This window comes from Ambystoma mexicanum, chromosome 1p (assembly GCF_040938575.1).
Source record: "Ambystoma mexicanum isolate Mex_15411 chromosome 1p, UKY_AmexF1_1, whole genome shotgun sequence".
Classification (NCBI taxonomy): Eukaryota; Metazoa; Chordata; class Amphibia; order Caudata; family Ambystomatidae; genus Ambystoma; species Ambystoma mexicanum.
Window position 1 is genome coordinate 559,389,631 of NC_090921.1, and position 16,999 is coordinate 559,406,629.

Below are 16,999 nucleotides of genomic sequence, written 5' to 3' on the forward strand. Positions count from 1 at the left end.
ATGGTGTACCTCTTGGCATGTGCAATGCTTGTTCTCCTCTTCGACAGCTTATACATTTCAACTTCTTATAGATGAAAGGTATGTCGTATTCAGTGGCGTCGCTAGGAGGGGGGGTAGGGGGCCGGTTCCCCCCCTGTGAAACCCTGTGCCCTCCTTGTGCCCCCCTACCTAAAATGAGCAGTGACCATGTTCTCCCCCTACTTTTTGTGTGTTGCCCCCCCTACTTTTGTCTTTGGCCCCCTCTGTGCCCCTCCTAAATTTGATTCCTGGCGACGCCACTGGTCTTATTCAAGTATAGTATAGGATTCACTCTTTCAGTGGGAAACACAAATAGGCACACACAACCTCTTCTTGATATAGATTTCAACGTTTAAAGATTGTATATCTGTACAAAAGTAAAAATTAGAGTACAGCTTTGTCTTAAGGAATCACAATTAGGCACACGCATCCACCCTTCGATGTACTTTTCATAGGTTAAAGGTTTCCACAATTGTATTGTCAATGTTAAGAATTCGGTAAAGGTCTTCACAGCTCCACTCCCTTAATTGGAGACACGCGACCACTCCTTTAGGTAGGAACAATGGGCCTCATTACACGGTAGGCGGTAAGGGAAAGACAAGGTCGGTACAGGCATCGCTAACTGCTCCTGTCAATTATGACCCGCTCACCCGCTATTAGCTGCACCGCTAAGAACAGTGCCTCTAATAGCGGCACGTTTGCGGGCGCATGACCCCTCATGGCGGAATAGCGGCATGGCAGAAATAGGAGCACATCACAAGTCAGGCGGGCATGCAAATAGCGGCATGAAGCAGGCCCAAAAAGCGCATACCGGCATGCCGGAATTACCGCCATCGCGAACCACCCGTAAAGGGCCATGTGCAGTGTTCCCAAATGCCACAGGTGCACACAATCAGCACAGGTGGAGGGAATGGAGACTGGGCCAGCACAAAAGGAGCACACCACACACCCTTAACACACCCATTCACACACCAAAATGATTCCAATACTAGTAGCATTACTGGGGCTGGAGGACATGATTGCATTGCAACAGCAACAACAACAGGCAGCACAGAGGATACGCAGGAGGAGGAGGGCGAGACAGGCCCAGCAAGCCCCACCAGTGCAGGTAGTTATACCACAGAGGCAGCCACCAATCCCCAGAATCAGAGCCAGTCCATTCAACCTAACCCCTGAGCAGATACACACCCTGTGCCGTCTGGACCGGGCTATCATCAACACCATCATGGAAATGATACACAACGACATAGTCAGCCTTATAGACTTCTGTACTGCCATGCACCCTCTACTGAAGGTGGTCTCTGTGCTCCACTTCCTGGCCACAGGCACCTACCAGCACACGGTAGGGCAGATGCATGGCATATCACAACCAGTATTCTCACGCATGCTGAACCAGGTGCTCGATGCCCTCCTGAAGCACACAAGTGAACACATATCCCTACCATAGACTGCCCAGGAGATCTCCAACACCAAAGTTGGCTTCCATTCACTGGCAGGCATCACAAGTTGCATCGGGGCGCTCAACTGCACCCATGTGGAATTGGTGGCCCCACATGCCATGGAGGCAGTGTAGGGAAACAGAAAGCAATACCACTCCATCAACGTCCATATGGTATGTGACTCTAACAAGATCATCACACATTGTTGTGCCCGATATCCCAGATCAACCCATGATTCAATGGTGCTGTGGAACTCAACGATACCACGCTACATGGAGCGACATGCCGGACAACGTTCGTGGCTACTCGGTGAGTAGCATAGCAAGCACATAGCAGTGTGATGTGGGGAGTAGTTTGGGAGGGGGAGAGACGCATACTCCAACAGGGTGTGATTGGGGGGGGATGCATACTCCAACAAGGTGTGATGGGGGGGGAGAGATGCATACTCCAACAGGGTGTGATTGTGGGGGAAAGGGAGATGCATACTCCAACAGGGTGTGATTGGGGGAGAGATGCATACTCCAACAGGGTGTGATTGGGGGGGGGGGAGATGCATACTCCAACTGGTTGAGATCAGTTGACAGAACAAACAATGTCCATACAGAAATACACCACTGTCCCCCAAGGCAGGCCAGACTGAACCTGACACATGAAAACTACATGCAAGACGTAAGCTGCACAACAATAACATTAAGCCATTACTGCAACCATGCGATATACATCCACATGTACACTGCACATCATCAGACCGTACCCTCTACAACACAATGCAGCAACATGCTGCCAATATGGACAATGGAAATGTCCGCTGGACAGCATCACAACGGAAATGCGACCATGAGTGCATACAAAGGGTCACCAGTAGCTATTATACTGAATCTCGCCCGTACACCACAACCGAAGTGCTGCATACCATCATGGGGACATCAAGTTAGGAATGGCAGATCACTAGGAGTCTGGTTCAAACAGTGACAGGACCAAAGGATACGAATGACTAAACATCACCTAGTACATGGCAACAACAGCCGTAGGCATGCACAGTGCATGAACACTTGCAAGGACTAGATCACCTCCCCACATTGCAGTTACTTTGCTTACCTCCATGCATGTAGGGATATGTGGATGTCATCCACAAATCAAAGTTGACTCGTGTGTGATAGGTACTAGTTCCATTTGACGTAATCACTTACACAAATCCATTGTTGCATCCACGTGATGCTGGCTATCCCTTATAGAGGTGGTTCCTTACCCCTGTCCGGAACCCACAGAACAGGCACGAAGAGGACTACAATCGTGCACATACCCTTACTCGTGTGGTAATTGAGCAAACATTTGGCCTTTTGAAGACACGGTTTCGGTGCCTCAGCAGGTCGGGTGGGGCACTCCTGTACGGGCATGAGAAGGTGGCCAAGATCACCATGGCATGTGTCAAGGTCCTTGACTTCATCCCCAAACAGATTTGTCAGCAGTGGAAGGGGGCAGAAGGAGGAGACTAACACACATGTGGCTTGGTTCTTGGCATACCCTATTATTATCTTAGAAAATAACGAGAAAACCTACCTTTCACAAACTCTAAGATGGGTTTCCCTACCTCAACTAAAAGTACTAAGGCTTCAGATAGGATGTCAATGTAAATCAAGAGTCCACCGTCCTGTGTCAAAACCCTGCTTCTGTCCCTTACACCTGTAACTAAAACTAAAGAGGTAGGGGATCCTCTTTGTCCAGAAGAATGACTATCTTCTTCTGGACAATGGACCACAGTTCCATTTGTAGGTGGGACCTTAACCTGAGGGAATGGCTTCCTTTCCCAGGTCTTAATCCCTTTCCAAGATACAAAACAAAAGGTCCAGGTTGAAATGTCACCAAGCAGCAATGTTCTCAGTTAGCTCAACAGGACTTTGTTCTCACACTTACTTGTTTTCTTTCCCAGTTCACAACAACAGGAGAAATTGCTCCCTACCCCTGGCCTTTCTCAGGCTTATTATTATAATTCACAACAGCCGGTGTAATGCCTCCCTTCCTCTGGATTTTCTCAGGCTCCTTGTTACAGTTCACCACTGTAGGGGCAATGTCTCCCTTCCCCATGCCATACTGTTACGCTCACCTGGTTCCTACAGGGGCGTCATTCAGACCCGGACAGCTGCGGTCTCCACCAACGTGATGCATATTGAAGAGATGACAGTCTGGACTGGCCCGCCTAATCTTGTCTGCTGGACTCGTAGAAGTATTCTCCTGCAAGTGGAGAAAGGGATTTAGCCACCTGTGGACTTTAGTGATGCCCCCCCAACAGTTCTCGTTCTCCCCACTAATCACCTCCGATATCCCCTTTTGGTAATCTCACCTTATGTTTTTAAATGATGAGCTCTCCATCCTGCATGGCATGCAGGGGCGCGTAGATACCAGTTACTTCACTGGGTTGAAGGTACTGGAGGAGTTCCGGAGGAATATTAACTCCAATTGTCTATAAAGTTCAAAGAGTTCAATATGTCCGATGTTCACTCTTGTTCCATTCCCTCGTTAGGTTGCAGCTGGGTCTAAAAGAATATTGCCTGGAGGCAGCTGATGGCGTTCAGGTAAGAGTCTGTATTACCAAACACTGTCCGGTAAAAGTTGCACGAGTTTAACTTGCTGTTTTCTCTCCCTTTATAGGTGCGGCATAGGAAGATGCAGCGAATTAAAGAATAATACCTCCGGTGGTAAAACAGGTAAGCCTATGGTGGCAAAGAGATTGTCTTTGTCGATTTTCTCAGCTCACCTTGTTATTCCTTTTGTTTCCCCCCAGGTGCTGGATTTCGACGAAGAAAATGATGGAGGCAGCGCCGAGTCGAAAGATGCGGTGGACTGGTGAGTTTGAAGCGACGTGTGCTGAAATAATGTCCTTTCCAGGGTCGCAGATGTGCTGGGTCTGGAATCAGGTAAGGAATCAAATAATGTCCGTGATCTAACCTCTTCTCCTTTCTTTTCCTTTTGTCTAGGAGCTCCGGATTCGAGGCGGGCGTGGCAGAAGAGTAGATGCTGACTTGCAGACACGGTGAGCGTCACGCTGCTGGATGCAGAATAACGCGAAGCATCGGCCGCTGTTCGGGCGTGGTTTAAATAGCCTGCAAAGTAGTCCCAGGTAAGAAGTTCCCCAGAACCACACCCGAGTGAAAAATAGTCCCTGTAATAAAATAGTCCCATCCAGGCCTCACGTTGGCTTGGACTCATTTGCAGCATGGTCTGCATAAGGTAAGTAAAGTCTATGAGCCTGGCGCCTAAGGCGCTAGGACTGAATCCAAACAGCCCCCAGCCGGGGCAGTTCGGGTTTTAGTGAGTTTCTGGATGTCTGCTCCCGGGGCTGATGGACACGATCCGGATGCCCAGGGGTAGGCATCATGACACTTACTCAGGCCTCTTGTTTCAAATCACACCATTGACAAATCCGCTGCGCTGCCACTAAGGTGTGACAGTACAAAGGCTACTTTGGCTTGGTCGTTTGGAAAAGCTCCTGGTCTGCATAAAAAGTGCAAGCGGCATTGGTTCATGAACACGGCAAACCTTTTTGGGTCCCCAGCAAAGCGTTCGGGTGGAGCTAAAGGAATGCTCCCTGATAGAACCACTTGCACGGGGCTGCTCGATGAAACGGGGGTTGAATTCCCCCCAAGTCCAGGTAGTGGTGTTTGCCCGGCTTGGTTTTGCAGCAGTTGTTTGGCAAGATCATCAGTGTGCTCCTTTGACACAATCAGTTCTCTCCTGAGGGCATTAGATTCTTGGCGCGCGGAGTGCACTTCTGCCCTAAGTTCTCCTAACAATTGGGCTAGTTGGTCGGTTTCTGAGATCTCCATTACTCCAGGGTGGGGATTTGTAGATAGGCTTTGCGTTCTTTTACGCTCACCTGGTTCCCACAGGGGCGTCGATCGGACCCGGACAGCTGCGGTCTCCACCAACGTGATGTGTAGTGAAGAGATGACAGTCTGGACTGGCCCGCCTAATCCTGTCTGCTGGATTCGTAGAAGTATTCTCCTGCAAGTGGAGAAAGGGAATTCGCCACCCGTGGACTTTAGTGATGGCCCCCCAACAGTTCTCGTTCTCCCCACTAATCACCTCCGATATCCCCTTTTGGTAATCTCACCTTATGTTTTTAAATAATGAGCTCTCCATCCTACATGGCATGCAGGGGCACGTAGATACCAGTTACTTCACTGGGTTGAAGGTACTGGAGGAGTTCCGGAGGAATATTAACTCCAGTGTCTATAAAGTTCAAAGAGTTCAATATGTCCGATGTTCACTCTTGTTCCATTCCCTCGTTAGGTTGCAGCTGGGTCTAAAACAATATTGCCTGGAGGCAGCTGATGGCATTCAGGTAAGAATCTGTATTACCAAACACTGTCCGGTAAAAGTTGCATGAGTTTAACTTGCTGTTTTCTCTCCCTTTATAGGTGCGGCATAGGAAGATGCGACGAATTAAAGAATAATACCTCCGGTGGTAAAGCAGGTAAGCCTATGGTGGCAAATAGATTGTCTTTGTCGGTTTTCTCGGCTCACCTTGTTATTCCTTTTGTTTTCCCCCCAGGTGCTGGATTTCGACGAAGAAAATGATGGAGGCAGCGCCGAGTCGAAAGATGCGGTGGACTGGTGAATAGAACGCAGCGCTGCTGCTGGCGAAGCGACGCATGCTGAAATAATGTCCTTTCAAGGCTCGGAGATGTGCTGGGTCCGGAATCAGGTAAGGAATCAAATAATGTCCGTGATCTAACCTCTTCTCCTTTCTTTTCCTTTTGTCTAGGAGCTCCGGATTCGAGGCGGGCGTGGCAGAAGACTGGATGCTGACTTGCAGACACGGTGAGCGTCACGCTGCTGGATGGAGAATAACGCGAAGCATGGGCTGCTGTTCGGACGTGGTTTAAATAGCCTGCAAAGTAGTCCCAGGTAAGAAGTTCCCCAGAACCACACCCGAGTGAAAAATAGTCCCTGTAATAAAATAGTCCCATCCAGGCCTCACGTTGGCTTGGACTCATTTGCAGCATGGTCTGCATAAGGTAAGTAAAGTCTATGAGCCTGGCGCCTATGGCGCCAGGACTGTTTTCTGTGATGAGCCTGGCACCTAAGGCACCAGGACTGAATCCAAACAGCCCCCAGCCGGGGCTGTTGGGGTTTTAATGAATATCTGGATGTCTGCTCCCGGGGCTGATGGACACGATCCGGATGCCCGGGAGTAGGCATCATGACACTTACTCAGGCCTCTTGTTACAATTCACACCATTGACCAATCCGCTGCGCTGCCACTAAGGTATGACAGTACAAAGGCTACTTTGGCTTGGTCGTTTGGAAAAGCTCCTGGTCTGCATAAAAAAGTGCAAGCGGCATTGGTTCATGAACACGGCAAACCTTTTCGGGTCCCCAGCAAAGCGTTCGGGTGGAGCTAAAGGAATGCTCCCTGGTAGAACCACTTGCACGGGGCTGCTCGATGAAACGGGTGTTGAATTCCCCCCAAGTCCAGGTAGTGGTGTTTGCCCGGCTTGGTTTTGCAGCAGTTGTTTGGCAAGATCATCAGTGTGCTCCTTTGACACAATCAGTTTTCTCCTGAGGGCATTAGTTTCTTGGTGCGCAGAGTGCACTTCTGCCCTAAGTTCTCCTAACAATTGGGTTAGTTGGTCGGTTTCTGAGGTCTCCATTACTCCCGGGTGGGGATTTGTAGATAGGCTTTGCGTTCTGTTCCGCTCACCTGGTTCCCACAGGGGCGTCGATCGGACCTGGACAGCTGCGGTCTCCACCAACGTGATGCGTAGTGAAGAGATGACAGTCTGGACTGGCCCGCCTAATCTTGTCTGCTGGACCCGTAGAAGTATTCTCCTGCAAGTGGAGAAAGGGATTTAGCCACCCGTGGACTTTAGTGATGGCCCCCCAACAGTTCTCGATCTCCCCACTAATCACCTCCGATATCCCCTTTTGGTAAACTCACCTTATGTTTTTAAATAATGAGCTCTCCATCCTGCATGGCATGCAGGGGCACGTAGATACCAGTTACTTCACTGGGTTGAAGGTACTGGAGGAGTTCCGGAGGAATATTAACTCCAGTGTCTATAAAGTTCAAAGAGTTCAATATGTCCGATGTTCACTCTTGTTCCATTCCCTCGTTAGGTTGCAGCTGGGTCTAAAAGAATATTGCCTGGAGGCAGCTGATGGCATTCAGGTAAGAGTCTGTATTACCAAACACTGTCTGGTAAAAGTTGCATGAGTTTAACTTGCTGTTTTCTCTCCCTTTATAGGTGCGGCATAGGAAGATGCGGCGAATTAAAGAATAATACCTCTGGTGGTAAAGCAGGTAAGCCTATGGTGGCAAAGAGATTGTCTTTGTCGGTTTTCTCAGCTCACCCTGTTATTCCTTTTGTTTTCCCCCCAGGTGCTGGATTTCGACGAAGAAAATGATGGAGGCAGCGCCGAGTCGAAGGATGCGGTGGACTGGTGAGTAGAACGCAGCGCTGCTGCTGGCGAAGCGACGCGTGCTGAAATAATGTCCTTTCCAGGCTCGGAGATGTGCTGGGTCCGGAATCAGGTAAGGAATCAAATAATGTCCGTGATCTAACCTCTTCTCCTTTCTTTTCCTTTTGTCTAGGAGCTCCGGATTCGAGGCGGGCGTGGCAGAAGACTGGATGCTGACTTGCAGACACGGTGAGCGTCACGCTGCTAGATGCAGAATAACGTGAAGCATGGGCTGCTGTTCGGGCATGGTTTAAATAGCCTGCAAAGTAGTCCCAGGTAAGAAGTCCCCAGAACCACACTTGAGTGAAAAATAGTCTCTGTAATAAAATTGTCCCATCCAGGCCTCACGTTGGCTTGGACTCATTTGCAGCATGGTCTGTATAAGGTAAGTAAAGTCTATGAGCCTGGCGCCTATGGCGCCTATGGCGCCAGGACTGTTTTCTTTGATGAGCCTGGCGCCTAAGGCGCCAGGACTGAATCCAAACAGCCCCCAGCCGGGGCTGTTGGGGTTTTAATGAGTGTCTGGATGTCTGCTCCCGGGGCTGATGGACACGATCCGGATGCCCGGGGGTAGGCATCATGACACTTACTCAGGCCAATTGTTACAATTCACACCAGCCAAGGGAATGCTTCCCTTCCACTGGCCCTACAGTTCATAAACGTAGGGGAGTGTCTCTCTTTCACTCATCCTTCTCCCTCATGCACTGCTACGAAAAAGTTTGCAATAGTATCTCTAGGCTTTGGCAGACCCGGTTCACTCTCCTACCGGGTACTGCGATGAAGAAGATGACTGACAAAAGTTCCTATGGTTTCTGGCAAACTTGGTTCACTCTCCCGCCAGATACTGGCACAAAGAAGACGGCTTGGCTGATGCTTCTCGCTTTTTGGGTACAGGTCCCAGACCTGTATTGGGTTTCTTTCCCAGGGTTTCCCCCATTGCCCCTGCTCTGGAGTTTTCCACAGCTCCCTTACACCATCACCAACCTTCCCAGCAACCCAGATACCTTTTGGGTTCATACTGGCTTCCTCCAGTTGGTCTGGGTCTCGGCAAACACCGGCTTTGGTCTTCACCTGGCTTCTTTGGCTCTCCGTCAGGCTGCAGCGTTCCCACAGCGTGCCTCTTCCTTCCGCGTGCACATTAGAGGTTGGGCACACAATCCAGGTTCTTCTTGTGTCAGAACCTTCTCCTGGCCAGGCTTCCGCCCTGTTCCTCTTCATTGGAGCAAACCGGGACATCCCGGTTCCCTCGTTCCTGCCGCAATCGATGGCTTCTTGCCGGTGCTCTGCTGGACCGCTTCCTCACTTGTGGTTCCTTTAAGGAGCATTTCTCCGTTTGGTAAGTCCTTTGTTGGTTTTTATCTTAAACGCATCAAAACAACTAGAACGCGTATGTATGGTCTCTTGAGGACTCCTCATTGTTCCACATGTCTTTCTCGTCCCAGTACCTTCCAGGGGGATCCTTCTACAGTCACCCCTATTCTTCCTCAACCCAGTTAATCTTGGGTTCTCTGAGTTACAGAAACAAATTGAAGCTTGGACTGCACAGGGTTCAGTGAAGGGATAGGAGGATGTGTAGGAGATGAGTGGAGGTGGTGAAGGGTTGTCATTCCGTGTTTCCCTTGGGTGGTCGTCCTTGTCCCTAGAGGGGCAGCCTCGCCCCATGAGATCCCCCCACTGAGTACCACCCCCAGGGGGACTATCAGGTAGCAGTCACACCTCCCAGGCCTCATGGGAACGGGCTCCCCCTCAGTGAGAGTGACGACATACAAGGATTTGTCACAGCAGTCTTCTTTTAAATTTGTCAGAGGAGTTGTCATTATAGACCTGAAGATAATTCTCAAACCGCCCCAGTCAATGCTCCCATCTTGGTCCAAATGCTTGAGGGTCAGATATGAAAAAGGACATTGGATGTCGACAAGCAGCCGCACCTGATGGCTATTCACCAGTCGTTGCTGTGTACGACATCTTGTGTGCTGTTCTGCACCTGAAATATATATATTCCACCAGGAAGTGTTCACGAAGAACAGTGTGTGCACCAGGAAGCCTAAGCCGATGGACACTGAGTGTGTTCCTCCTTTCACAAGTGCATGCATGCAGCAATGTGAAATATATATATATATATATATTTTTCAAATCAGAGGGCAGAGACACTGTGTACAGCATCCCATCCTTGTTGCCATTATCGTCTCTGGGTCCGTTCATGCAAGTGAAGGTGAAGCGGAACAAAGACACATAGCCAGAGTATACAGCAGCTCCTTTATTACTCTGCCGTGCGTGAACTGAAAAGCCCTGCTTCCTTCTGTGAGGAACCTGGAATGTGACACAGAAACAGAGGATTCATGATTTTGGTCAAAGACTTTATTAAAATAAAAGGTGCTGGGAAATGCCTCTCTGTCCCTGCTGTAAGAGTTGTTTGCCTACCTAAAACAAAAACTAAGGGTCTTTCAACAGTCAGAATGACCAAAGCAAAACATCCCATGTCCAAAGTGCTATTCTGGTCCTCCCATTCAAAAAATCAACTATACGGTGAAAAGGGAAAATGTCTTTGGTCTTTAGTAGTGTATAAATGTTCAAAAACGAAAAAGCAGAACTCCAGCACAAAGGTTCCGGAAGGATAGAGTTCTTTTTTTCCAGAGGGTGGTTCCCTTCCTCCTGATTTCTCTTCACTCTGTTTTATATTTAAGAATATCAGTTCCTTGAGTTTCTCTTGATCAACAAAACAACTACACAAAACAACTTGGCTCTTAGTCGTTATCTTGTTAGGATGCCTGGTGTACTCTCCTGCCAGGTCTCTCTCTTCAAAATATTTCAACAGCCTTTTCCTAGTCCTGATGTGCTCTTATCAGGACTTCTTGGCATAATACCTTTAACGCACTGTTCAACTTGACCATGCATGGTATGCTTTTCTGACAAGGCTTTCTGACATAAACATGCTCATAACCTGCATCTGCCTGATCTACTTTCCTGCCAGGGCTTTTCATATGTGATCGCACTTGCAACTTTCATCTGCCTGGTATACTCTCCTGACAGGGCTTTTCATATCTGCCTGGTATACTCTCCTGACAGGACTTTTCATATATAACAAAAAACGTTGTTAAAAGGGACGTTATGGTTAGGTTGCACTAGCAAAAACCTATGAACTTCAATGGAAAAAAACGTTTTTACAGAGCCGTTATAGTTACAGGTAAAACCAAAAAACCCAGAAATTCGCCAGTTATGGTAAGCTAAGCAACCATAACTCATGCCACCAGTGTGCACTGCAAGGACTAACACCCATGACATCAAAGATGCCATCACAAATCTCAATGATGACATCACTGATGACATCACATGTGTGTCTGCCTCTTTTCTGTTCACTGACATAAGTAGGCCAGGTGCTTTTCTTCACTAACAGTCAGGAACTAACAATTCAAAAGGTCCTATCTTTGTGTACAGCACCCTTCTCATATGTTCTTGCGCTACTTTCCTCAGGGTTCACTCACATCATATGATACCTAGACATATAGGGGAAGAAGAAAGCGTAAAACACAGCAATCATTTCTGTGCATGAAGATAATCAGTTATGTTATGAACAGTTTCTGGTAATACTGCTCCTTTTTTGCTTACTGTGATTTCCCTGTATATGCTCATATTTGTATGCATTGTGGTGTCTTTATGTTTTCTGTGCAGTAGTGCAATTTGTAGTTATTAAGGCAATTGTAGCTACTTCTTACATGTTTCACAGTACCCGAAACTCTAAAATGAAAGCATTCATGATTGCACTAAGTAACATGGGAAGATTTTCAAGATTACCCTTCTATGGGGCCTGGTGCAGACAATGGCTACATGTCCACATGAGTTGGTTCATGTACTGCAAAGAAGTCTGTAATACAATGGTGTGTATAGCAATGCATTGCGCAATGAACTACTTATCTCATGATAGTTCTTCCAATGATCTTTGATAGTTTTCTGCCACAATTACAATAACAATCCCTTGTGGAGGCTTTCCATGAAAACTAAATGCACATGTGATGTCATCAGTGATGTCATCAATGAGATTTGTGATGGCATCTTTGATGTCATGGGTGCTAGTCCTTGCCGTGCACACTGGTGGCGCGAGTTATGGTTGCTTAGCTTACCATAACTGGCGAATTTCGTTTTTTTTTTTCTCGGTTTTACCTGTAACCATAACGTCCCTGTAACAATGTTTTTCCATTGAATTTAATAGGGTTTTGCTAGTGCAACTTAACCATAACGTCTCTTTAACAATGTTTTTTGTTAGTGAATTTCATAGGTTTTTAGTAGGGCACTGTAACCACAATGTTGCTTAAGCATAGTGTTTTTAGTAAAGGCGATAGTTTTTTAGTAGCGTAATTTAACCATAACGTCCCTTTAACAACCTCCAGTTTATAGCGATTTTGCGATCCTGCAAAATGCCGCAAAAACGGCCGCATTGCGCAAAATGCAGCAAAAACAGCCGTTTTGTGCAAAAACAGCATCTTTTAAAAAAAATAATATTTTTTTAACATTTTTTTTAAGTAATCTTCAAAAAATACTGTTTTAAAAAAATAATACTCAGGGTGCCAGGTTCTCAACTTTTTTTTTTACACAAGAAATGAAATGCGCTAACACATCTCATCACTTGCGCCCCAAAAAAGTGCAGCCCAATCAAAAAGGGACACATGAATGGGCACATTTTATATGCGCGCCCATTCAGATGGCCTTTTTCACCTCCTTGATCAAATAAAGTGGCGTTTCTGTCAATTTAAAAGCGCAACCCTCATTTCCAAGCAAGATGCACTTTTAAATTTGCAGAAAGATACGCACGAGATGTGGGGCTGCCACTGCATGACAGGGTCTTTCCTGACCCTGTCATGCATTTCTTTTAAGGTATGAACCGCTGCTGTGTCGCTTGCATTTCTGTTCCTCAAACAGGATAAAAATGCATTTTTTGGGTCGCATTTTACAGGGCAGGCACCTGGAGGGCCTGTCCCTGTGAAAGGCACTGGGAGCTTGCAGAACACTGTCGGGCGAGCGATTCTATTCAAAGTACTGCCCATTTTTATGAAAAACATCTATCGAATGTTACAATTTGACCTATTTCGTCCAGTACTATTTGATCGATTTTTATAACTACTGAACATGTGTTGCGGGGGTGTCACCCGCTCCCCGTGTTCAGTATTTTTGCTCTAGGGTGGCTGCAGAAGTGTTTTCCCCTTTTTCCTCAAAATTGGAGGCAGGGACAGAAAAAAAAGAAAATAACGAAAAAGGGACCCTGCGGAGTCGGATCCGACCCGCGTTAGAGGGACGGATCTAGCACCGTAGGGTTGCAGGGGAAAGGCAGCGACCAAGCAGCTAAGTAGGGGAGGGGGTGAGGTGGTGGTGAAAGGTACATTTTGGGTTGTTTGGCTGAAGTGCAAATCAATTCGCAGTGAAATTGACTACGGTCAATTCCGCCGCAAATAATTACACTTCGGTCAAACAACCCAGAACAGCATTCAAGGCAGCTGGTCAGCGCAGAATTTGCGCTACAGCTCAAGCCTGTGGAAATGCGCCTGTCACCTTTGAGAATAAGGTGACCTGCTCATTTCCAAAAATGGGTTGTCTAAAAATAGCATATCCTCAGTTCTTTTTTTAAATGCCCCATTATTTGAGGAACTGGGTCAAAATCTACATTTAAAAAGAGAGGGAGAGTGATGGGTGAGATGTGAAGTGATAGGCAAGAAAGCAGAGGGAGAGCAGAGAGGAAGCGCTGCACAAGAGAGCAGAGGAAGCAGTGATGCGGTGGGTCTGAGAGCGAGCAGAGGTACAGAAAGTAGAGGGAGCGTGTGGTCAGTGAGCCAGAAAGCCGAGAGGAAGCGGTTGGCCAGAAAGAGGCAGTGGGCTGCAGATTGGGAAAAAGGATGAGGGGAAGAGTGCAATAGAATGGGAGAAAGGATGCAAGATGCAGAAGCAGCACAAAAGAATGAAGGACTGTATATTGCGGGAGGAATTGTAGAGTGTAAGGTGTGAGTTGGATGTATGATTTGGAGTGTGGCAGGGGCTGGGCAGTGCAAATTGTGATTTCACAGTGTGACATAGCACGTGAGTGTTTGTATGACAGAGTGAGAGGTTAAGAAATGTAAGTTGTGATGGAGAGTTGGTGAGATGTGTGTTGGTGAGAGAGGTGTGTGGGTGTTTGGGGGATTGAAGAACATAGAAGGGGAATATTTTCAGCATTACAATTGATAATGATCAATTTAGTTAATACTATTAAATAGGCATGAACATTAAACTAGAAATGGAGCCAAATCAAACACTGTTCTGCCAAGCCAGAGACATCTGGGACTCTTCCTATTAAGTTAAAACAAAAGATACATAATAATGATACCCTGGCTCTCTTGTAGCCTTGCACTCTGCCTATTTCCTGCAATGTGACAATCTTATACCCTCCAGTTAATACAAAATGTCACGCAAAAAAGCCACACTAAATAAAGGATTGTGCCGGAAAATTTGCCATTTCATGCCGCAAAATCCTGGAAGGTCTGAACGTGTTTTCAGAGAGTACGGACTGGAAAGTACCAAGACCAGAACGTCACTACAATTTAGTAAGCACACTGACGTTTGTCTAATAACTGCACAGGTGCTGCAGTAAACAATAGTAGAGCATAATGTCTCATTTATTACGGAGCAATGGCAAGCACCTTAGAGTGGCTGGAAGAAAATTCCCCTCATGACTCAATGACTTACACTACTAACCCCATTGGTACGCACAGTACTGTGAAGCGTACATTATGTAATATATATTCGTATATGTACAGCAAACACATTTTCTTTTCTGTGAGTGAACATATTAGAAAGGAAAGCAAGGCAGCACAAACGGCAACCCTTCCACAACAGCATATGGCCATAGCAAAGGAAAGAAACTCTGTGCATAGCAAAAAGGAAAGGCTGGAAGCCAAAGTGGAAAAATTGGTGAACAATTGAGCCGGCTGAAAGGTTGCGTACAAGGGTGTATTATTTACAAAATGAAGCAGCTCTAGCAGACCTGCACGTGTACCCCTTCTCCATGTCAAAGGGTGCTATCCCCTCAAAATCTGTGTGATGGGAGACGTAAAGGTGATACCTCAATGTCTTCCTCCCCTCCCAACCAACTCAAGGAAATTCCCAATTCCCCACAATAAGTATCCACTTATGCTAGCACTTCCCTTTCCTAATGGTAACCGCAGTTACACGAACTATCCACAAAGACAATGGAGGCATCCGTACGACGCCAGCATGCTCTGCATGTCCGCATGTTGTCCTCCACCTACGATGACGTGTGGGAGGAGACAGTTGGTTGTTGTGCAAGCACACGCATGTGTATGTGTTCCTCTGTGTCCTGGTAACACTGCCACTGTGCAGCATATGCGAACAAACGTTAATTAGGTCACACGGCCCACACACGGCCTACAGGTAACTATACAGATAAACATCCCACCTGCTATACCCTATAAACAGCCAGCATCTCCCAAAATGCTCGGCACAGGTATGGCGCCCTATTATTCAGTATAGAAGTGGCAACGGTATGCACATGCGCACAATGTATTCTGCCCAAAACGCCTCGTGCGGACAGCAGTTCGAAAGGAGAGCAGTGACAATGTCACTATGTGACCGCACCCACGCTGCGCGTGGCCCTTATTTCGGTGACACGATCCGGACCCATGGTCAGCAGCAAAGTACAGTGTTGAGGAACATAGGGAGTGTTTTTCGGAAAGTACTCTCTTACAAACACACCACAATGGGCTGTTGTACATGTATGTAGGTTTGTGAACAATGTAGGCCTGTTTTTTGGGTGCAAGTTCTCCACAGCAGCACAAAAAAAGGCCACCCCCAGAGCTGCTCCGCAATCTGTTTGCAGCCTTTCAGAACACAGTAGCAGGCCACATAGGTTTGGTGTGTAAGTGATGTTGGACCAAATGGGCTGAGCTACATTGCATTTGCAAGTAATTGCAACCATGTCAGTCTGACTCTGTGTGCACAGTAAGGTAGAAAATTAAGAATGGCCCTTCCTGTGACCCACACCCGCAGGTGTGATAGTCCCCACTGTCCCAATGTCATGGGTAACAAGCTGAAACCGGGAGTATGTGTATGTGCGTTTCCCCAAGGATGGCGAGGGCCGTGCCCCAATAAAGCAGAAACATTCCTTCTTCCCTTTCTACTGTCTTCTTTCCAGCACGCCATCATTGCGTACTGTTAAAAAGTTCCACACGCATCCACCAATAACATTGAAGAGCTCCCCATGTAACAGTAATTAATTCTGTACAACAGTCCTCTGCGTACACACCACGCCCAGAACTGTTATTGTGCAATCCCTCTGCCTCCACAGTCCCATTTCCATTACTGCCATCCTGAACATCCCTGGATGTGGCTTCCATGCTGCGTGTGGGAATAAATTGCAACCAGGGTAGGGGGAGTTTGTTGTAAGGGGCAGCTCTGAAAAGAGCTATTATTTGTAGATGTTTCTAGAGAAACACCTTTTTTCGGTTTTTATTTGATTTTGTGTTTTTCTGTCCTCACATTATTACAGTAAACTCTTCAGCGCATCCTGTAGACGAGCAAAGAAATCTGCATTACCAATGAACGACAACAAAATGCCATTTGTTTGGAACAACTCTGCATTTCCACAAAGAAAACTATTGTCAGCACTTGGTTAATGCAAGAGGGGGAAACAAAAGTGGCAGGAAGGCTGCCCTTCAATCAGAACGTGTAAATCGATTCAAAGGGGCTGGTTAAGTTGAATCTTTCTCCAGGCGAATGCTTTCCCACAGCTCAGGGGAGCCTGGGAAAGCAAGACAATGAAAAAAACAAAGACGCACTTACCAGCGGCACACGGCAGGAAGGATCCTGACTGCATTCTCTGCTATCCTGCTGTAATAAGCAAAAGCTCCCAGTAGGGGGCTTTTGCTTGCCTTATTATTGCAGGGAGAGCAGAGATTAACAGAAACACAGGATGCTCATTCATTTCACAAAATGGATGCCTCCAAGTGCTTGAAATGTTTAACTTTGAGCCTCATTTGCTCAAAACTTTACATAGGAACTTTCTTTAAAAATATGTGTTGTATATATTTTTGGTTATGGCC